This window comes from Elephas maximus, chromosome 26, assembly GCF_024166365.1.
Source record: "Elephas maximus indicus isolate mEleMax1 chromosome 26, mEleMax1 primary haplotype, whole genome shotgun sequence".
NCBI lineage: Eukaryota > Metazoa > Chordata > Mammalia > Proboscidea > Elephantidae > Elephas > Elephas maximus.
This window is the reverse complement of record NC_064844.1, coordinates 6,775,175-6,798,547: the sequence shown is the minus strand read 5'-3', so window position 1 is coordinate 6,798,547 and position 23,373 is coordinate 6,775,175. Positions and strand designations below refer to the sequence as shown.

At 40.4% G+C, this 23,373-nt stretch overlaps 1 long non-coding RNA gene and 1 pseudogene across 1 annotated transcript in view; one reads left to right on the top strand and one right to left on the bottom strand.

The window, feature by feature from the left end:
- Window positions 1-1,174: 1,174 nt before the first annotated feature.
- LOC126068092 (60S ribosomal protein L35a-like) lies at window positions 1,175-1,739 on the top strand (annotated as a pseudogene).
- Window positions 1,740-19,976: 18,237 nt separating this feature from the next.
- LOC126068110 (uncharacterized) overlaps window positions 19,977-23,373 on the bottom strand; it is a 65,740-nt gene continuing 62,343 nt past the window's right edge. The window contains exon 3 of the long non-coding RNA XR_007515553.1: window positions 19,977-20,058. This is a non-coding gene — a long non-coding RNA (uncharacterized LOC126068110). The remainder of the gene's footprint in view (window positions 20,059-23,373) is intronic.

Here is a 23,373-nt window from a genome sequence, read left to right as displayed (position 1 = left end):
AAAGTTTCCTATCATCCTTTCACTCAGGAAGAGATTTCTCAAGATTTCTTCAAGGTAATTTTCTTTTGAACTTTGTAGTCATTTATTTATGCTAAATTCATCCCTTCTTAGAACGTTAAATCCAGCAGAGTAAGACTTCGGAAAAATCATACCCATATGGTTGGATCTAAGTTATTTGCTCAGCTCTCTTCTAATCAGAAGCTAAGTGGTTGTAAAGGACCATGGTCCCCGATGTTAGGCATCATGGAGAGCAGTTCTTCCTGTGGCTTCCCTCTGCAGGCTACGCATCCATGGTACTACCCATATACCAAAAGCGCCTGTGTCTACCACCATCTTGATCCACATTTTAGGAGGTGATAGACTCACCCAAAACCAGGCTCCACAGTGACAAATATTTCAAAATACAGGCTTGCAAAGTTAATCATATTCAAACTAGCAAAATAAAGGCACCCCAAATACAACAGCAGAAAGGCACCATGGTTCATAATAGCCAAAAAGCAGAAACAACGCAGATGTCCATCAACTGATAAATGAATAAATAAAATGTGAAATATCTACACAATGGAGCCCTGGTGGCATAGTGATTAAGAGCTTGGCTGCTAACCGAAAGGTCAGTAGTTCAAATCTACCAGCTGCTCTTTGTAAGCTCTATGGGGCAGTTCTACTCTGTCCTATAGGGTCGCTATGAGTCAGCATCGACTAGGCAGCAACGGGTTTGCTTTATATCTATACAATGATATATTATTTGGCAATAAAAGAAAATGAAATACGGATACATGCTACAACATGGCTGAACCAGTTATAAAGGACCATATATTTTATGATTCCGTTTAATAAATAACCAGAAGAGACAAATTTATAGATACAGAAAGTAGACTAGTTGTTACATAGAGCCGAGGAGGTTGGAGGATTGGGGAGTGACGTCTGAGTGGTGCAGGGTTTCTTTTTGGGAAAATGAAAATGTTCCAAAATTGATGGTGGTGATGGATGTACAACTCTGAGAGTATACTAAAAGCCATTGAATTAAACATTTTAAATGGGTAAACTGTATGGCATGCGAATTATATCTCAATAAAGCTGTTTTTTAAAAAAAGAATGGTACAGCTCTTCCCTTTTTCCGCCATCTTGGAGCCTGTGGAGGCCTGCTGGGAACAGGACTTCTAAACCAGCAAGTATGTCTGGAAGGCTGTGATCCAAGACTATTTTTGCTGGCTATAAACAGGGTCTCCAGAATTAGAGGGAGTAAAACACTCTTCTAAAATTGAAGGTATATAAATTGACAGTAGCAACTCAAAAGATTAGATAGCAAGCTTAAGGGGCAGTGAGTTTGTGTTAATGGGGGAGGAACAATTCAGAAAAGGAGGGAGAGGATGGTTGCACACCTTAAAGAATATAATCAATGTCACTGAATTGTACATGTAGAAATTGTTGAATTGGTGTATGTTCTGTGTATATTCTTAACAACAAAAATAAAATAATTAAAAAAAAAATTGAAGATATTTATGCCCCAGATGAAACTGAATTCTATTTAGGTAAGTGATGTGCTTATATGTACAAAGTAAAGAACAACACAGTGAACGGCTCCTGGTGGCAAACCTAACAAAAGCAGAGTAATCTGGGGAGAGGTAACTCATACCCATTAAAACAGTGGCAGGGTTTGTGACAAATTCCAAAGCAACCTTCCTACTAAGGGCATTGGACACTGAATCCGTGTGATGCTGTGCCCCTCAAGGATTTAAACTTATTAAAATTAAACAACAACAACAAAGAGAATGGTACTATTGCCTCATGAAAATTTAAAAAGAGATGCCACCAAGAAACCCAATCTCTTGTAGACCCTTCACAAGGATCGGTAAGTCCTCTTATTCTGAAGATCACGATCTTAAAGACACTTAACAACATAGAAACCCTGGCGGCATCGTGGTTAAGGGTTCGGCAGCTAACCAAAAGGTCAGCAGTTCAAATCCACCAGGTGCTCTTGGGAAACCCTATGGAGCAGTTCTACTCTGTCTTATAGGGTCACTGTGAGCTGGAATCGACTTGACAGCAATGGGTTTGTTTTAAGAACATAAAAGACATACGTTTTAACTTTTTCACCCTTACTGGTACGTACAGGTACCACTTCCATTTTCCGCCTCTGGGACTTCTGGGGAGGCTTTTTTATTTTTTTTTAACCACTTACAGTGCATATGCTGGCATTGGGGAGGTGACTTGCGTGACGATGTAAAACAGAAGAAAGTTCATCAGCGAACTTCCTGGGTTGCGAGGTTAGTGTATGAGGTGCTGCATCCTGGAGGAGTGACTGTGCAAAAGTTTTGTTTCTTTGGGCTTTTGTACAGTGAGATAAGCCTTGTAAGTATATTTACTATTTCCTGTGTGTTGTTGGGAAACTCCAGTAGCGTAGTGGTTAAGAGCTACGGCTGCCAACCAAAAGGTCAGCAGTTCGAATCCATCAGGCACTCCTTGGAAACTCTATGGGACAGTTCTACTCTGTCCTGTAGGGTCACCATGAGTTGGAATTGACTCGGCAGCAAAGGGTTTGTGTGTTGTTGGGAAGGTGCAGTGCCATGGATTGAATTGTGTCCCCCCAAAATATGTGTCAACTTGGCTAAGCCATGATTCCCAGTACTGTGTGGTTGTCCTTCATTTTGTGATCTGATTATCCTCCATTTTGTGATGTGTTGTAAATCCTAGCTTCTATGCCCGTGGTTATGGTCCCATTCGGGAGTGACCTGTCCATTATGTTCATGAGGCAGGATTAGGTCATATTAGATTAGGGCGGAATGCAACACCCTTACTCAGGTCACAGTGCTGATCTGATATAAGGGGAGTTTCCTTGGGGTGTGGCCTGTATCATCTTTTATCTTACAAGGCATAAAAGGAGAAAGAAGAGAGCAGAGAGAGGGGGACCTAATTACCACCAAAAAGAAGAGCCAGGAGCAGAGCGCATACATTTGACCCAGGGTACCTGCACTGAGAACCTCCTAGACCTAGGGGAAGCTTGAGACAAGGATTTTCCCCAAGACCCCACAGAGAAAGAGAAGGCCTGGTTCCCTGAATTTGGAGTTCTAGCCTCCTAAACTGTGAGAGAATAAATCTCTCTTTGTTAAAGCCACCCACTTGTGTTACAGCAGCACTAGATAACTAAGACATGTAGTTTTCAGGGTTAGGTGATATTCAAGATAATAAGTTACTTTCAGGCATAATACAGTGCACAAGTCCTTGATGTACTGTATGACCAACAGTACACATAAGTACAATTTACATTTTTCACCTCTTGGGCTTTTGAATGGAGAGAGAGCCTTGTAAGTATATTTATGGTTTCCTGTGTGTTATTGGAAAGCTGCAGTTTTCGGGATTAGGTAACATTAAAGTCAGTAACAAGAGGAAGACTCTCCTTTCTTGTCAGGATCAAGCCAGGAGTCAGTGGGGTCTCGAATGACATCCAGCTCCAACAGGTTGGAAAGCATTTACTTGTCAAGGGAACCAGAAAGTGAGGCAAAGAGTGTGACACTAAGCAGAAGCAACTTGAACAATTATGTGCAGCCAGTGCAGAGTGCCTTTATGTGTTACCCCATGTCTTCAAAAGCTTCACGATTTTTTTCCCTGACTCATTCCACTTATCCTACCTCTGAACCCACTGGTACATATGTGTACCACATAACATTTATAAAAATCCATCTTATGTAACAAAAAATTACCAACATTTAATGATTCTGCACACATTCCATTAGTGAAAACATATTACATCACCAAAAAATTACAAACATAAAATAATTCAATAACGTAATTATCCAACGTAGTTTTAAGGGAAATATAATACAATGAGTGAGAAAGATCAAAATTGGGCAGGTTGCTTGACTTCTTTGAGCATCAATTTCTTCAGCTATAAAATGGGTGTGTCAATATTTTCCTCACTACATCTCATAGTCAGGCTGACGATTAAATGAAATAAGCACCTGAAACTCAACTACGTGAGTTTTACTTCCTCCTGATCCTACTAAAAATGACAGTCAGAGGTTGTTGAGAGCAAAGTTCCTAAGGTCTACAAGACTATTTTCATATAACACTCTTACCACACTGAGTCCAGTCTCGTGTTTTGCTTTCACTATTAGCATATGTTATGAGTCTTTCACTATCAGCTTGTTATGGGTAGATTTATGTGTCCCCCCCACCCCATAAAGTCCTAACCCTGAAGACTTGTGACTATGACCTTATTTGGAAATAGCATCTTTGCAGATGTAATTAATTACGTTCACATGAGGTCATACTGGAGTACCAGTAACCAGATACCATCAAGTTGATTCTGATCCTTGGTAACCGCATATGTGTTGGAACAGAACTGTACTCCATAGGGTTTTCAGTGGCTGCTTTTTCAGAAGTACAGTGACTCTAATCCAACATGACAGGTGTCCTCATAAAAACAAGAGAAGAGACACAGAGACACAAATGCACAGGGAAGAACGCTATAGGAAAATGGAGGAAGAGATTGGAGTTATGCTGCCACAAGCCGTGGAATGCCCGGGACCACCAGAAGCTGGAAAAGACAGGGAAAGATCTTTCCCTAAAGCCTTCAGAGAGAGAACGGTCCTGGCCTCCAGGGTGATAGAATAAATTTCTGTTGTTTTAAGCTACTCAATTTGTGGTACTCTAGTGCCGCAGCCCTAGGAAGCAAGCCAATACAACATAAATCTCTAAACTCATGCTATGTCTCTGAAGATAAACAGTGCACACCCTTTCTACTTTCGTAGCTTTCACTTATCAAACATCTACTCTGCTGGGCACTTGAAAATCGTGATTCCATTTAATCCTTAAAATACTAAAAAAAAAAAAAAGTCAGATATTATTATTTCCATTTTATAGGAGAAAAGTAACTTGCCCAAGGTCACACACCTAGTAAGTGATGTAATATAACTTAAAAATCAAGTTTGGATGATGTCAGAATCCACAGTGCTAATCACTATGTTGTTGTTAAGTGCCATCGAGTTGATTTTGACTCATAGTGACCACATATGACAGAGTAGACCTGCCCCATAGGATTTCCTAGACTGTAATCTTTCTGGAAGCAGATTGCCAGGTCTTTCTCCCACAGAGCACCTGGGTGGGTTCAAACTGCCAACCTTTCCATTACCAGCCAAGTGCTTGACTGTCATGCCACCTATGCCTTATGGGATTTCCTCTTCCCTCTTAAACTCTAGAAAGCATCATGAAAGTAGTTATGTTTATTATCAGGCTAACCTTAATGCTTTGAGTCAGAATCTACTCAATGGCACTTAACAACACCACCACCTGAAAGTTAATGCTATCTCAGATGATCTTTAAAAACCAGCATGGCGTGGTATAAAGAAGGCTCCAGGGATGGGTTCTCCTGCTGGAGCTGTCATTAACTAGCTGTGAGAGCTCGGGTGATACATTTCCTCCTTTTGGAACTAAATTTCTTCATCGGTACAATAAGGGAGTTGGAGTAGATGAACTCTAAGGCTTTCACATGACTAAAATGTTATTATATCCAAAAAAGAATTTTGCCTTTTGTCTGACCTTTTTGGCAATGTTCGTTATAAATGGAGGAATAGACAGTAAGATGTTGTGGACTTTTCCCATTGGCCTGGAGTTGATGGCCGGAGCTCAAAGACAAAGAGGGGATTCAGAGCCCTCACATTCTAAAAAGAGCTAGTCACATCCTTTAGGAATTATTAAGATTCAGCCAAATCAGTTTCACTTCCCCCAACCATCATCTCAGCCCCCACCCCAACCTCACCCCAATCTATAAAAGAGAAACAGAGACAAGAAAATCATCAGTCTTGCAAATATCTCACCTTGAGGGAAGTAGAGTGGTAGCTTTCCCCATCTCTTCCCAGGGGGTGGGAAAAGGTGGACCCTACTCCAGGCCAAGTGAAGAATGGTATCATAAAGACTGAGGGTCATACTAGTTTTTTCTCTGCTGGACATCAGCTTAGAGAGTGGATTGTTGGTCTTTCCTGTATCTCAGTTAAACAAGGCTAAAGATAATTGGAAAGAAATGACGGGACATAGAGCCGGGTCCCTCCTTTCAGCCTAAGCTTCAATTTCTCCTTTCTAATGCTCTAATTCAGGCTTCCAGACAAGGTGAGCTATCCACAGTTTCTCAAATTCACCACAATATTCCCTACACCTGTGCCTCTGGACACCCCTATCCCTTCACAGATACAGCAAGCCCTTTTTCTGCTTGCTAGCCAGGCCAACTCCTATTCATCCCTCAAATTTTAATTCAAGTGTCCCCTCTCTTTGAAGTGTTTCTCAGCTGCAGATTGAGTTGACCACTCCCTCTTTTGTGCCTGCCTAGTTACTAATCTCCCTTTTTTTTTAAGTATCTAATTTCCCTTTAAATTCTGTGACTTGCCCTGAATGGCATGTATTTGCTGACATGTTCCTTTCCTAAGTATACTGGGAATTCCTTGACAGTGATCTTGTTTTATTCATCTCTCTATCCCTTACCTCTAGGGCAATGCCTTGCAGTGTGGACAATTTTGGTCAATATATCAAACGTCTTCCTTCAACCCTGGTGACTGGTTTAAATTCCTATCAGGTGGCAAAAGCTCACAGCAGGGAAACTTCTGAGAACAACTATTCTAATTAACTAATGACCTGGAGGAGTATTATAGACTGAATTGAGTCCCCCCAAAATATGTGTGTACCTGTGGATGTAATCTCATCTGGGAATAGGGTTTTCCTTGTTATGTTAATGAGGGCATATCCCTGCAGGGTGTGTCCTAAACCGAATCCTTTCTGAGTGATATAAGAAGCAACACAGACAGAGGAAGGAGCCCTGGTGGCACAGTGGTTCGGTGCTTGGCTGCTATCCGAAAGGTTGGCGGTTCTAAATCACTAAAAAAAAAAAAACTAGCTGTGGGAAAAAGATGTGGCGATCTGCTTATGAAAGATTACAGCCTTGAAAACCCTCAGGGGCAGTTCTACTCAGTCATACAGGGTCATGATAAGTCGGAATGGACTCGATGGCCCTGGATTTGGTTTGGGTTTTACAGCCAGAATGACAAGCAAGCACAAATGGGAGAAGACAGCTGTCACGTGAACATCGTCAAGGAAACAAGGATTGCCAGCTACTAGAAGCTGAAATAGACAAAGACAGACCTCCCCCTAGAGCCATACTCTGCCTGCAGACTCCTGGTCTCCTAAACTGTGAGAAGATAAATTTCTGTTCTTTAAAGGCACCCACTTGTGGTATTTCTGTTACATGAGCTCTGCAAAACTAAGACAAGGCGGCATTACCTGGAGATTACTGCTTGCCGGTGAATTTGAAGAACTGAAAAATTTACCCCCAGGACCCTGAGGTCAGAAAATAAATGGCCTTTGAGAAAGATTTTTCCCAACTCTTATTTAATTTTTTTTTTCCCAGAGAAAAACTTAGGAGAATAGGTAAACAAGATGCAATCTTTTATCTCTCTGACATCGTTTAATGATATTTATCCCTTTGAACACTCAAATTGTTTTTCGTTTTTTATCGCCTTGGTGAGAATCTTCTAAAAATGTGTTATAATTATCTAAGATTTGTTGAACAGCATATCCTGAACATAAATTGGCCTTTTCTTAAAGATTTTTTTCTTAAACATCATCACAACTGACCTGAGTGACTGTGTAGTGCATTTAAAACGATGATGTCTTCAGAGCTCCTAAGAGGTGCAAGAGTGTTTGCACTACACTCAGGGATGGATTATCCAACGCAAAGTAAGCGTGGGTTTCCTTGTGCTTACTGACTAATCTACCGTGAACAATTGCATATGAGTTTCACCATGCCACATCAACGCGACACCCATGTGAAACTGTTCACCACAGATCAGTAAGGAAGCACAAGGAAGCCCGTGCTTACCTTGCTTGTTGGATAATCCTCCCCTGCTATACTCAGACCACAGACAACTTTGTTTTCTGAGTTTTTATTTTACTTTGAATTGTTTCTCTTTTAGCCCCGAGTTTTTCTTGGTGACAATACCTTTACGTGTAGCCTCCATCCTAACTTGCTGCTTCTAATTTCCTGTGTGCTGAGAAAAACACAGATTGTTGAAACAGCCTGAAAAAATAATCTTTGAGTGAGGACCCAATGGACGTTCCTATGAGTAAAGTACGTGAATTTGTGACATTCCTGCAGTGTCTCTTAGTGTAATGTTTTTGCTTACTTTCAGTTTCCTGGTCTTATTTAGGAGCCGTCGTGGCCCAGTGGTTAATGAGCTACAGCTGCTAACCAAAAGGTCAGCAGTTCGAATCCACCAGGCGCTCCTTGGAAATTCTGCGGGGCAGTTCTGCTGTCCCATAGGGTCTCTACGAATTGGAATCGACTGGACAGCAACGGGACTTTTTTTTGTTTGTTTTGGTGTTATTTAGGTAAGTGTGCTACTATTCTATTTCTTTAATTCGTCTGCTATGAAGAAATAAGGAGCTCTGTTACAGCAGTGATGAAGCATTGGGTGCTAACCGAAAGGAGTGTTGGACCACACAAGAGAAAGGACTTTGCTAACCGCCTCCGGAAAGACTACAGCCTAGTGAACCCTACGGGGCAGTTCTGTTCTGTCCTATACGGTTTCTATGAGTCAGAATCGACTGGATGGGACACAAGAACAACATGAAGAAATCGTCTTGCAAGTGAGTGGTTTCTGGCCAGGCTTTCCAAGGCCTGACTGCCCTATCATGTGATCGGTTCCTTGGGCTGGCATCGTTCCTCTTTAATTCCTTAAATCTGTGCAATAGCCGCTGACTCACTCCTGCATACGCTGCTGCTGATGGAAAGATACTTAGCAAATGGAAGCCTGAAGGTCAGAGGAGAAAATAAAAACATGTACAGAAAGAACAAATATTATAAAATGGACTTTTAGAAGATGAAAATATCACTTTTCTATTCCACCTGTGGTGGCGTAGTGGTTAAGTGGTACAGCTGCTAACCCAAAGGTCGGCAGTTCGAATCCGCCAGGCCCTCACTGGAAACTCTACGGGGCAGTTTTACTCTGTCCTGTAGGGTCGCTATGAGTCGGAATCGACTCGATGGCAGTGGGTTTGGTTTTTGGTTTTTTTATTGTAGTTGTAAGCCTATTTCCAACCTCTGCTATTCACGCATTTATATCCTGGAGCCAGATGTTAGCAATACCCAGCGAGACAAAATCCAGCCTGTCAGAACAGATGATGGATCATTTATATAATTTATATTAAAAAATCTATGTGGTAGGCGCTAGCCTCATGTTGAAGGTCGCTGAAATGTAATTGAGAAACTATAGCAAGACGCAAAGCTTAAGACCTGCTAATAAAGGAAGCAGAAACTGGGTATTTTGGGGTATAGTAATAACTATTTTAGGTTGACACTTAAATTTGCCACACAGCATTTTCATTAAGATAAATCAGCAAGCAGATTTCCACGTAAGGCATCATTGGTGCTTCTAAAACCAAAACCCACTGCCGTCAAGTCGATTCTGACTCACAGTGACCCTATAAGGCACAGCAGAACTGTCCCATAGGGTTTCCAAGGAGTGACTGCTGGATTTGAACTGCGGACCTTTTGGTTAGCAGCCGAACACATAACCACTGTGCCACCAGGGCTCCACTGGTCCTTTTAGGCAGTTGAAAATGAATGAGGTTAAGACAATTAACTACTTCTAATTACAGAACAAATATAGATCGGCTTCCACATGAAAAAGATACAAATCGCAAATGATCATAAACGTTACAAGACATGAAATCTGGAGACATTTTATTTTACTCTGTTGAATGGCAGTAGGATGATATATAAAAATGTATACACTGATATAAAAGCCTATGGTTTGCTGCTGAAAAGTTAAAATTCAAGTGAAACTTGAAAAAATTTTAAACATGAAATGTTTTTATTTTCTAATTTTCAATCAATATGTGCCAATTATTTTCTTTAAAATTGTAGCTTAAGAATAATTCTTTGACTCTATTTCATGAAATTTGTGAAGATTTGTCTTTGGTTTCTTGAATTAAAACAGCAATATGAAATATCCAGTAGAATGGAATGTGGTTTATATTTTAAAATTTTATTTTCCCTTTATAAAAATAATATTTCGTTGTCATATTTGGAAAAATCAACAACACATAAAGAAGAAAAATTTTTAAAGTCACCTATAATTCCACCATACACAGGTTAACATATTGTTGCATTTGGTTCACATTATTTAAAAGAACTGTACCACTCTCATAAGACTATTAGAAAATATAATGACCAAGTTTTAACATGTCACTCAGTTTGAATTAATCAGAAAATGGAATTCAAATGCACTTTTAGTCACCATATTTATCATGTATTAAAACCAAACAAAACCCGTTGGCATCGAGTTGGTTCCGACCCTAGCAAACCCATAGGACAGAATAGAACTGCCCCATAGAGTTTCCAAGGAGTGCCTGGTGGATTTGAACTGCTGACCTTTTGGTCAGCAGCTGTGGCACTTAGCCACTATACCACCAGGGTTTTCTATCATGTTATTACATGTGTGAAATAGCCAGGCTACAGATTTTTAAAATAGTAAACCCCAAATCCCCACAATCCTATATGAAATTTCACTATTAAATCTTACAAAAGAATTAAAATGTATATTCGGGGTTTAAAGTAAAAATGAGATTACTCAAAACCAAAACCAAACCCACTGCCGTGGAGTCGATTCCGACACAGAGTGACCCTATAGGACAGGGCAGAACTGCCCCATAGAGTTTCCAAGGAGCGCCTGGCGGATTCAAACTGCCAACCATTTGGCTAGCAGCTGTAGCACTTAACCACTACGCCACCAGGGTTTCCAAAATGAGATTGAGTTCTATATTTGTCAGTGCATTCTCAGTTTCCTCATTAATCCATTTTTATTCAGCTACTGCAATTTTTCCACTGCATGTGTATGTAAGACAGCATACTGAGCACACAAAACACAAAGAAGATTACATCTACCTGAGGCTGAAGGAAATAAAACGGCAAACACATTCAATCAACTAGTTCAGGGGTCAGTAAATTTTTTTTTTATGAAGGACCAGGTGGCAAATATTTTAGGCTTTGCAGGCCATAAGGTCTCTGCCATTGCCATGTAAAGCAGCCCCAGACAACTCAGAAAAAAGCAGGCATGGCTGTGTTCTAGTAACACTTTATTTACAAAAAGAGACAGTGGGATATACTATGTCCATCCCTAAACTAAATGAATACGTTAGATGCAAACAAAACAAAACAAAAAATAGAATTGACTTCTTTCCAGTGAATTCATTAGCTTTATAAGTAATTATCTGTCCTGGATTGAATCGTGTCCCCCAAAAATATCTGTCAACTTGGCTAGGTCATAATTCTCTTGTATGAATGTGTGATTGTCAACCTTTTATCTTCTGATGCGATTTCCTTATATGTTGTAAACCCTATCACTATGATGTAATGGGATGCATTAGCAGCAGTTATATTGATGAGATCTACAAGACTGGATAGTGTCTTAAGCTAGTCACTTTTGAGATGTAGAAGAGAGAGGTGAGCAGAGAGACATGGGACCTCATACCACCAAGAAAGCAGTGCCAGGAGCAGAGCTCGTCCTTTGGACCTGAGGTTCCTGCACTGAGATGCTCCCAGACCAAGGCAAGACTGATGACAAGGACCATCCTCCAGAGCCAGAAAGGGGGGAAGGCCTTCCCCTGAAGCCGGCGCCCTGAATTTGGACTTCTAGCCTACTGGACTGTGAGAGAATAAACTTCTCTTTGTTAAAGCCATCCATTTGTGGTACTTCTGTTATAGCAGCAATAGATGACTAAGACACTATCTAACTGTATTGCACAATTATCTTCTGGAAATACAGAAGAGGTGGTCCACAATTTGTTGGAAGGTGAACTCCATTATTCTACAGCATCAGATACAGTTCAAATTCCTTTCAGTCTTAATGTTTTGGAATTTCTCTCCAGTCCTGGCAGAAAACAGAGGGCACACTTGAAGTGTTGAAGAGAATTTAATGAAGGGGCTATGTAGAGAGGTGCGGACAGTTAAGTGAACCAACAGGGATGGTGCAGCACCCAGGAAGGACCAACAGCAAAGAGCTGTTATTACCCCTAAGCCTGAAGGGACGTGGGGAGAAAACAGTGTTGCCAAAATCCTGAAAGACCTGGGGTCTTAGAAGAGAGGCCACTGGACCGGAGCTGTGTCTACGGAGAATGCAGCTATAGTCACGGTGTGGAGGAAGGTCAAACAAATATCCCAGTCTCCTGTCCTCCCTCATTTGTACCCCATGGGAAGAAGAAAGCAAGAGCCCCTGACAATGCAGTTCATGGAGTCAGCCACTCATAGGGACACTATGTGACGGAGTAGAACTACCCCATAGGGTTTCACGTTCTAATCTTTATGGGAGCAGATCTCCAGGTCTTTTCTCCCACAGAGCGACTGGTGGGATTGAACCACTGACCTTTCAATTTGCAGCCGAGCACTTAACCATTGCACCCTTTGAAATCAATTAGTCATCGTTTTGTTTAATAAAAGAAATATGGATAACACAGCAAGGTGTATGCCCTTTACTTATTTTTGGTAAAATTCAATCAGCCTCTTTCAAAATCATCGTGAAGTCAGCATTAGTAGACAGCTCTGTCATTGTTGTTAGCTGCCCTTGAGTGAGTCAGCCCCCGACTCATGGTGACCCCATGCACAACCGGACGAAACGCTGCCAGGTGTTCAGCCATTCCCGTGATCAGCTGCTGATTGGAACATTGTGAGCCACAGGGTTTTCACTGCCTGATTTTCAGAAGTAGATCATCAGGACTTTGCTTTTAGATGGCTTTAGTACTGACTAAAATAGTGTTAGTAGGTAATACTCCCCAACAAATTGATATTTTTCTATCCACCAACTAGATCTCCTACCTTTCACAGTACATTAATATGTAATGTGAAATCTGGCTCTAAATTAGGAAGAAATAGTTTATGTGTAATTGTTACCATTAATAAACTCATACATAACTCCTGTGGGAAGTTCCTAGCATAACTTAAAAAAAACAGGTTTCCAAGCCCTTGCTTGGGTCTATTTTGATCCCAGAAAGCAGCCTATTCTTAACTTTAAGTCTCAACCCCGTCCTCCTTTTTGCTGAAGACCTGCCAGTAGTATATCAATAGTATTATATATAGCTGTAAGTAGTTTTCTAGTTTGGGTAATTCAGAATTAGTTATCCAGCTGCCTCAGTCTCTTCTATTTTCTCTGTTTCCTATGCCTGTATCTAAAGCATTCTTGAATACAGTGATTCTTTTTTTTTTTTTAAACAAGGGTCATAAGGACAATAGCCATATTTTTCCTGCACTCAATGCGAAAGCATTTTTCTCTTACTCAATTTGCAAGGTCATATCGAATTACATGGAACTGGCAAAAAAATCAACCTGGTTTTGTGAAGAACAAATCCTACTAAATTAACTTACTTTCTTTTCTAAACTAACTGCAAATCCTGACAGATGGTATAGCAATGATCACCTCTACAAAATATCTTGTGTCTCCTTACTGGTATATACATCATGTGTTTTCAAATGTATTGTGGTATCAGTACAAGGTAGAACCCTGAAAGGAATGCTTCTCTCTCTCCTCATTGCACTCTTGAATGCTGACCTCAGCATAAAGACGTAAATAAGACTGGAATCAGTTACTGAGTGTGCCAAGTACACACAGATTGTAGATCATCCCTTGTGTCCAGAGAGGCAGGAAAGTGGAATTCCACCTTGCCCGGGAATCAAGTGATCTGGCGTTACCAGGATTTTTCCAGTCTGCAAATGATGTAATTTCCCTGTCCTCTTTTAAAGAAACTCCATCTTAAGTAATACTACAAAAATATGGCCTCTGAGAAGAGGTAAGAAAATTAAAATTCACCAAAAAATTCCTATATAGTCTTGAAGTCAAGTATAAAGCACCCATCTAAGACTGCCAAGTGTCCACCTTGGGTCAGGCTCTGTGCACCAACAGCAGGGCCTTATTCTGTGTGTGTTTACTGGAGACATCCGTTCCCATAAATGTCAGTGAAGGGCAGAAAGCAGCGCCTCTGCCTCCTCTTCCCCCCTGTACAGGAGAGCGTGTCTTTAGGGCCACTACCCTGCCAGGGCCTCTGAGCCTCTCTGTACACAGGGTCACCACCGTGTGCTACACAACCAATGGAAACTCAAGTTATGATGTTCTCTGGTTATTTCAAATAAATGGTAGAATCTCCTCCCTCCAAAAAAAAGAAAAAATTAATACACATATTGTTTTGTGACATTGGTTGCCATCTCCATGGCGTATCAACACTCTCCCCTTCTTGACCTTAGGTTCCCCATTACCAGCTTTCTTGTCCTTTCCTGCCTTCTCGTCCTTGTCCCTGGGTTAGTGTGCCCATTTAGTCCCATTTTGTTTTATGGGCCCATCTAATCTTTGGCTGAAGGTTGAACCTCATGAGTGACTTCATTGCTGAGCTATAAGGGCTTTGGGGGCCATACTTTTGGAGTTTTTCCAATCTCTGTCAGACCAATAAGTCTGGTCTTCTTTTTCTTTGTGGGTTAGAATTTTGTTCTACTTTTTTCTCCAGCTCTGTCTGGAACCCTCTGTTATGATCCCTGTCAAAGCAGTCAGTGGTGGTAGCCGGGCACCATCTAGTTGTGTTGGGCTCAGTCTGGTGGAGGCCATGGTAGTTGTCGTCCACTAGTCCTTTAGGCTAATCTTTCCCTTGTGTCTTTGGTTTTCTCCATTCTCCCTTGCTCCAGACAGGGTGAGACAAATAGAGTATCTTAGATGGCTGCTCACAGGCTTTTAAGACCCCAGACGCTACTCACCAAAGTAGAACGTAGAACATTTTCTTTATGAACTATGTTATGTCAGTTGAGCTAGATGTTTCCTGAGACCATGGTCCTCAAACCCTATATATATATATATATTTTTTTTTTTAAGGTGTCTTTAACACCTGATGCTTCCTGAACACGTCAGAAGCACCATCCACGTGTCTAAGCTACAGTGACAATCATTTTATTCAATGTGTTTTGTCCAATATGAGTACTTCCTGTTTAGCTTCTTTTCTTTTTTTCATTCAGTGAACACATATTTCGAGTATCTATCGCATGCCAGGCACTGCAGATACAAAGATGAATAAGATGTTCTTTCTGATACACGAATCCTCAGGGACATCACAGTCGACGAGGGAATGTTGCTGTTGTTAGGTGCCGTTGAGTTGGTTCCGACTCATAGTGACCCTACGCACAACAGAATGAAACACTGCCCCGTCCTGCGCCATCCTTACAATTGTTGTTATGCTTGAGCTCGTTGTTGCAGCCACGGTTATCAATCCACCTCGTTAAGGGTCTTCCTCTTTTCTGCTGACCCTGTACTCTGCCAAGCATGATGTCCTTCTCCAGGGACTGATCCCTCCTGACAACAAGTCCAACGTATGTAAGAGGCAGTCCCGCCATCCTTGCTTCTAAGGAGCATTCTGGCTGCACTTCTTCCAAGACAGATTTGTTCGTTTTTATGGCAGTCGATGGTATATTCAATATTCTTCGCCAACACCACAATTCAAAGGCGTCAATTCTTATTCGGTCTTCCTTATTCATTGTCCATCTTTCACATGCATATGATGCAATTGAAAATACCATGACTGGGGTCAGGCGCACCTTAGTCTTCAGGGTGATATCTTTGCTCTTCAACACTTTAAAGAGGTCCTTTGCAGCAGATTTACCCAACGCAATACGTCATTTGATTTCTTTACTGCTGCTTCCATGGCTGTTGATTGTGGATCCAAGTAAAATGAAATCGATGACAACTTCAGTCTTTTCTCTGTTTATCATAAAGTTGCTCACTGATCCAGTTGTGAGGATTTTTGTTTTCTTTATGTTGAGGTGCAATCCATACTGAAGGCTGTGGTCTTTGATCTTCATTAGTAAGGGCTTCAAGTCCTTTTCACTTTCAGCAAGTAAGGTTGTGTCATCTGTGTAACGCAGGTTGTTAAAGAGTCCTCCTCAAATCCTGATTCTCCGTTATTCTTCATATAGTCCAGCTTCCCTGATTATTTGCTCCACATATAGATTGAATAGGTATGGAAGGGAATAAAAACTGATTATTCTAAAACAGTGCACTGTGCGATGTGTGCTACTAGAGGGAGAAACAAGTTTCCCTTTTAATGCAAAGCTAAGGAAGAATTCATAGAAAGGTGACTTTTGAGCTAGGTATTGAAAGAAAAATAGGTGCTCAATAGGGAGGGAAGGGAATTTCAGGTAGAGAAACAAAAGGAGAAAAGCATCAAAGCATAAAAGAGCATGGTGTGTTTGAAGAGCCACGAATAGTTTCATGTAGCTAAAGAATGAAGTTTCCCGGGGTGGAGAAAGGTAAGAAATGAAAGGTGAAGTCATATTGTGAAGAAACCAACTATCATAGTAAAGAACATGGCCTTTATCCCATAAACAATAGCGTTCAGTTGAAGCTTTTTCCCCCACTTTAATCAAGGGGATACCAGATTTCTCTTTTAAAAAGAAAATTCTAGCAGCACTGTAGTGAGGATAGTGTAGAGAGGTAAGACTGCAGGCAGAGAAACCCAATAGGAGTTCCTCCCACTGAAGTTTTATAGCTTCAGCCTGTGCTGTTTTTGTTTGTCTCATGTTTTATACTGATTTTATTAAACTTTGTTGATAAACATGCAGATGGAAATTTTCAAACATGGAGGCACTCATCTCAGGACAGGGATGGCAGGATCAACACGCATTCCCTGGACACAAAAGGTCATGATGTAAACAATTTGTTCCTAGGAAGAATATGTATAACCAAACCGGTTGGCATCACTCACCTAGGATATAAAACTCACTCACTCCTCTCCCAGCCAAATGGCTGACCTTTACATTTCAAAGGACTTCAAAGCTGGAGCCAAATCAATCATTAACCCCCTACCTTTCCTGTGTTCTATATGCATAAAAACCTCTAACTCAATAGAGACAGTGGAGCACTTTGTATTTTCACTTAGTGCTGTCCAGCTTGAGCTGTATTATTCCTCAATAAAATTCCTTTTCTTTCACTTCTAACAGAGTATGAGATTTTCTTCTTTGACATTTCCAGTATCAGAAGCTAGACTTTGAAGTGCATTATCTTTGACAACCCCTGGGGCATCTGGATATCTTCACAGGCACTTGCTGACTTGCTCTGGGCTCTCTGCCTGCATGAATTCTCAGGAATCACTTAAGGTAAAAAAAATCTCTTGAATCCGAGCTCTGTTCCCTTGTGTGACTAGCTCTTTGAGTTCTATTGTGGATTTGTTTTTGTTCTTTTGAGAAGAATTTGTTCTGCTGTAACTGTCATTATAAAATAGGGAATGCCATGTCTAAAGGAGATCTGGAGCCACTTTCTGGGAATGCTGCTCACTACATGAAGAAGCATATGGTCCCTTATTGTCATATTCTTGTCTGTTAGCATAACCTCACTAAAAACAGTTTGGAAAATCAGTGGCTATTTTGGGGTTCTTTTGATCTCTGTAAGTTAATTTTTCTGTGCAGTAAGTTAGAGAACTGAGGCTTCTGGATTAGAGTCCCAGGAGGATGCTTGTTTTGACTGGTATAGTAAGGTCTCTAAAAGACATAGGAGCCCTCTTGGCACAGTGGTTAAGAGCTCAGGCTGCTAACCAAAAGCCCAGCAGCTCAAATCCACCAGCCGCTCCTTGGAAACCCTATGGAATAGTTCTACTCTGTCCTACAGGGTTGCTATGATTTGGAATCGAATTGATAGCAACAGGTTTTTGTTTTTTTTTTAAGACCTCAAGACAGGAAAATTGCTTCCCAGTAAGACACTGTCTCTAAACGTACTAAGCAAAATAAAGAATTACAATATCAAATTTCAGTTCCCACCCCTTCTGCTCCCCTTTCAGCTGCTGCCTGTTTATACCCTTCTTTGCCTTCCTACTCCTTTGATAACACTTTATCTGAACTTCCCTTTTTCCCTAAAAACCAGCAAATAAACCCTTCCCTGAAATGCCCTTTAAAACTAACCCCCGCAGTGATACTAAAGATTCCCCTCATATCACTTTTGTCCCATGGACATGTTCAGAATTATGTAGCACGGTGAAAGATTTTCCTGTACGCCATAAAGACCCTTACAAATTTCTGAAGAACTTAATATCCTTGTTGTAGCCAACCAGCCTGGACTTCCTGACTTATATCTGCTTGTTCACATGATAAATGGCCCAGGAGAAGCCCAACTATGGCTAGAACAGGTAGAATGGTAAGAAAGGCCCCAAGAATGATTTAGCCTTAAATATTGATAATATGGCCACTGAGCTATTAGAAGACTCTCAGGCCATGAGTAAAAAAATGCTCGATGCTATCCCAAAGGCAAGAGATGAGATAAAATGATTGAGACATTAAAAAAAGTATTGGTGGGGAAAAATTTGGGGGCTGCTGAACGTATTGCCATCCATTGCCCTATTTGCCCTCACTACGATCCCAGAAAACACCTTCAAATCCTACCTGCACAATACCCTTTACCTTCCGGGACTATGCTTGAAAGGCAGCTAGGTTTTATTCAGCTTCCACCCTCGAATGTTTGTAAATATGTATTGGTAATGATTTGTAGATTTTCACATTGAATAGACGCCTCCCCTGCCATTATGCCGCTACAACATTTGTAGCCAAGAAACTTCTTGAAAACGTCATACGCACTTGGGGAGCACCAAAAACTCTGTAGTGATTAAGGAACTCATTTCACTGGTCAAGTCATCCAAGAACTGTGTCGAGATTTTCCCATATATCAAAGGCTACATTGTCCCTATCATTTTCAGTCTTCTGGCCTGGTATACAGAACTAATGGAATAATAATGATCCAAATAACAAATCTTTGTGAAACTTTAAATTTACCCTGGACAAAGGTTCATCCCTTAGTTCTTTTAAATCTGAGTTCCACACCATTTAGATCTCACAAACTTACCACCTATGAAATAATTACTGGGAGACCCATGGTCCTTCCTTATGTTGCCTGCACGACCCTAACATTATTCAACTTGAATTACTGAAATACTGCCAGTTAAAATTTTTTTTTTACTTTTATTGTGCTTTATGTGAAAGTTTACAAATCAAGTCAGTCTCTCATACAAAAATTTATATACACCTTGCTATATACTCCTTTTTTTTATATATACTCCTAGTTGCTCTCCCTCTAATGAGACAGCACAATCCTTCTCTCCACCCTGTATTTCTGTGTCCATTCAGCCAGTTTCTGTCCCCCTCTGCCTTCTCATCTCCCCTCCAGATAGGGGCTACCCACATAGTCTTATATGTCTACTTGAACCAAGAAGCTCACTCCTCACCAGTATCATTTTCTATCTTACAGTCCAGTCCAAGCCCCATCTGAAACGTTGGGGAATGGTTCCAGTCTTGGGCTAACAGAAGGTCTGGGGACCATGACCTCCGGGGTCCTTCTAGTCTCAGTCAGACCGTTAAGTCTGGTCTTTGTGAGAATTTGAGGTCTGCATCCCATTGCCCTCCTGCTCCATCAGGGATTGAAATACTGCCAGTTTTTAACCCAATACTCTAAACATTATCTTTCACAGGTTAGAGAAACCTTTGATGAATAGAAATTAGACTCCTGAAGTATACCTAACATTGCCCCAGGAGGATATGTATATTAGAAGAGACACCAAATAGAAGATTCATTAGAACCTTGTTAGAAGGGACTATACTTAGTCCTTCTCACCAATTCATGTGCACCTAAATCAGAGGGAATAAAACCTTAGATCCATTTGTCACAGTTAAAAAGGCTAAGACTTCTCTTTGGACTAGCCAACCCACTGGAGAATTGAAGGTTACATTTAAATGCCCCTGTGGCCAGAAGCAGATGACATCTGAGGCAGATGTCTGACCCAAGACACTGGGCCAGGCCTGAAAATGCACCTCTTTACCTTTTTTTTTTTTTTTTTAATCTTTGGTACGGTCACATCTCTATTAATGTTTTCGTAGGTTGAACAGATGCTTATGCTCACCATTTTAAGAGGTTTAATTGTTGGATACAGGGTTCTTTCCCAACATCAAGTCAGTCTGACCTTCCCTGGTGGGTCTCTTTACTACAGGGATCTGCTTGGGTTGCTCTTGATCTATAGATAAAAGAATGGAGAAATAGCTTGTTACTACAGGAAATCACTATTACTAGATTCTCCATTGATAAATTGCCTCTTTTCAGATCTGAACAAAACCCAGGCTGAAACTTAACCTTTAGACTTAACACAACCATTACTTTACTAAATAAAGTCACCCAAGAAGAGCTAAAGAATCTTCCAAATCCACAAACAGTACACTTCATATTGTAGGTCTATATCAACAATTGTGGGATGGATTCATATGGTTAACTCCCCAAGCAGGGTGGCTAAGGCAGGTTGCTCTCCTTTGCTGGGAAGAATCTAACCACACTCATATGAACAACCCAGTCATCACCAGACCTATGGGATGCCTTCTGATATCCAAATGTGTTATAACCTTACAAGCTACTTATTGGTTTGCCACTGACTGGCTATGACACTCAGGTATCTATTGGGTAGCCCTTTACAGCACCTTTTGGCTATGTGGAACTAACCTTTGGCCCTGGCGCCCACCAGGCTGGATTGGAAGATGCACTCTGGGCTTGAGATGGACTCAAGGATGTATTTTAAGTGAACTCCCTTTACAAAATAATATACCCATAAAAAGAGCTCGATAGTCTTGATCATTGTTTCATGGGCCTGATCATTTAGTGGCAGTACTCACCCCTCAGATAGGACTTGAAGACGTTATGGCACATGTAGAAATATTAACCAAATATAAACAAACTGCCCTAAATGACAGTGCTCGTGGGCTTCAAGAGATCAATACCGAAAGAGCAATGATGAGAAAAGTATACTCCAAATAGAATGGCCCTCCTCACTGCAGCCCAAGGAGGTACCTATTCCATAACAAAATCTGATTGCTGTGTCTATATTCCTGACAATAAGGCTAATATTACACTCTATGTCAATCATACACAACATGTAATAGCTTGTCTTAATGATCCCGTTCCTTCCTAACTGATATTACAAGCAATTGGTTTTCCTCTTGGGGTGGATGGTGGAAAAATGGATGCTTTATTTTGGAATCTTTATATTCTTCATCATTTCTATCATAGTATTGTAGTTATAAAATGCTGTTTTGCTTTAGTTCAACACATTTTATCTATGAAAAGCTGTACTTCAAAATCATTTGACCCTTCACATAAAATCATGCTGGTTTCACAGGCCTTCACCAATGATCATGTTGTTTTAATCATTTCCCTCTTGTATCCCTGGGTATGTTTCATCTTGATCTCTATCATTCTGTCCTGATGGAGAAATGGTCCTCAAATGGGACCTTGTCCATCAAGATGTTCCCCATAAAACCTACTCACCCTGAAGATGAGGCCTATCAGTTTGCAAAGGTGAATTAAAAAAAGAAAATTAATTTTCTTAGCCAAAACTGCTAAAGAAAACAAAGTATTGCAGAAGAAAGGCTACTCCATTGTGGGTGATCAGTGCCTGCTAGTGGAGGCTTGATCAAAAGGGGGAAATGTGCAGAAGGAGTTTTTTAAACATGGAGGAATTCATTTCAAGACAGGAATGGTGAGATCAACGTGCATTCCCAGGAAGCAAAAGGTCAGGATGTAAACAATTTGTTCCTGGGAAGAATGTATATAGCTGCACTAGCTGTTGCCACACACCTAGGGGGTAAAACTCACTCCCCACCCAGCCAAATTGCTTACTTTTACATTTCAAAGGACTTCAAAGCTGAAGCTGAATCAGTCATTAACCTCCTATCCTTCTTTTGTTCTCTATACATGAAAATCTCTGACTTGATAGAGACAGCAGAGCAGTTTGTATTTTTACATACTGTTGCCCAGCTCAAGCGGTATTATTCCTCAATAAAATTCCTTTTCTTTCACTTCTAACAAAGTACGAGATTTTCTTCTTTGACAGACAGGAGGTTATGAAAACTACCACCAATTCTAGCAACTTTTTTATGTTGCCCTCTGCTGGCAGAAAGGAAGAGAAATGACTGTGGAGGGCATCGTTTCACATTTCATTTGCTGATGGTATTTCAATTTCCCTGAAATAATGTTTGTCATATTTGTTAACATAAAAACACATACCAGTATTGTGTTACAATTATATCTGTATACCACCACCGAGGTTTTGAATTCTTCTTTTCACACTATTACACACTCTACACACAAAATTTTTCTCCTTGAAATTCAATTTATTCATAAATCCTATTGTAACAATGTGCCAGGAATTGTGCTGAGTAGAAGATACAAAAAAAGAATCTCAAGAAGTTCAGTATAAGAGTAAAAATAAAATCAAAATACCATTTATGTGATGGTCATAAGTTCAATGCATAAATACAGCTAACATTTTATACTAAATATGATAAATGCAGGTAATTCACATCTGTGTCTTGAATTCTTATTGTACATCTTAATATATCCAGCTCTGTGTGTGTGTGTGTGTATGTTTAACATCAACAGCACACCTTCAGTGCAGGAAAATCGGACACTACGGATAAATACAAACAAGATACAAGAGAGAAAGGAGAAACAAAAGGAAAAAATAGAAAGCAAATTTCACCCACATTCTCATCTACCTAGATGCTTTCAAACTGACACAGACACACACATACATACACACACACACACAAGTGATCATATCATAGACAAAGTAGATTGCTCTTTTTTCCTACTTAACAATATACCAGGTCCATATTTATGCACCAAAAACTAAGCTTTTTGAGTATAATTTGAATTAGATGGAAATAAATTTTAAAATAAAATCCTACATTATTTGCCATATAGGTTGTTTTCCTGCTTTTTTTCTTTATAAACAGTGCTACAGTAAATATCTTTGTAGCTTAATGCTCTCATTATTACTAATTTCCTTAGGATAAATTCTCAGAAGGAGACTTACTAACAGTTGAATGCTTAAGCATTGTGCCACCAGGGCTACTTATTGGAGACACCAAGAGTCAGATTTTATATAGTAATGTCGTCAAGCATTTCCAATTGAACATATACTTTTTAAATTGTGCTTTAGGTGAAAGTTTACAGCTCAATTTCTCATACAAAAATTTACACACATATTGTTATCTGACATTGGTTGCAATCCTTATAATGTGACAGCACACTCTGCCTTTCCACCCCCGGTTTCTTGTGTCCATTCAACCAGTTCCTGTCCCTTCCTGCCTTCTCATCCTGCCTCTGGACAGGAGCTGCCCAATTGTTCTTGTGTATCTGCTTGAACTAAGAAGCACATTCTTCGAGAGTGTTATTTTATGTTTTATAGTCCAGTCTAATCTTTGTATGAAGAGTGGGCTTCAGGAATGGTTTTAGTTCTGGGTTAACAAAGCATCTGGGGTGGGAGACAGGGGGAGGGAAA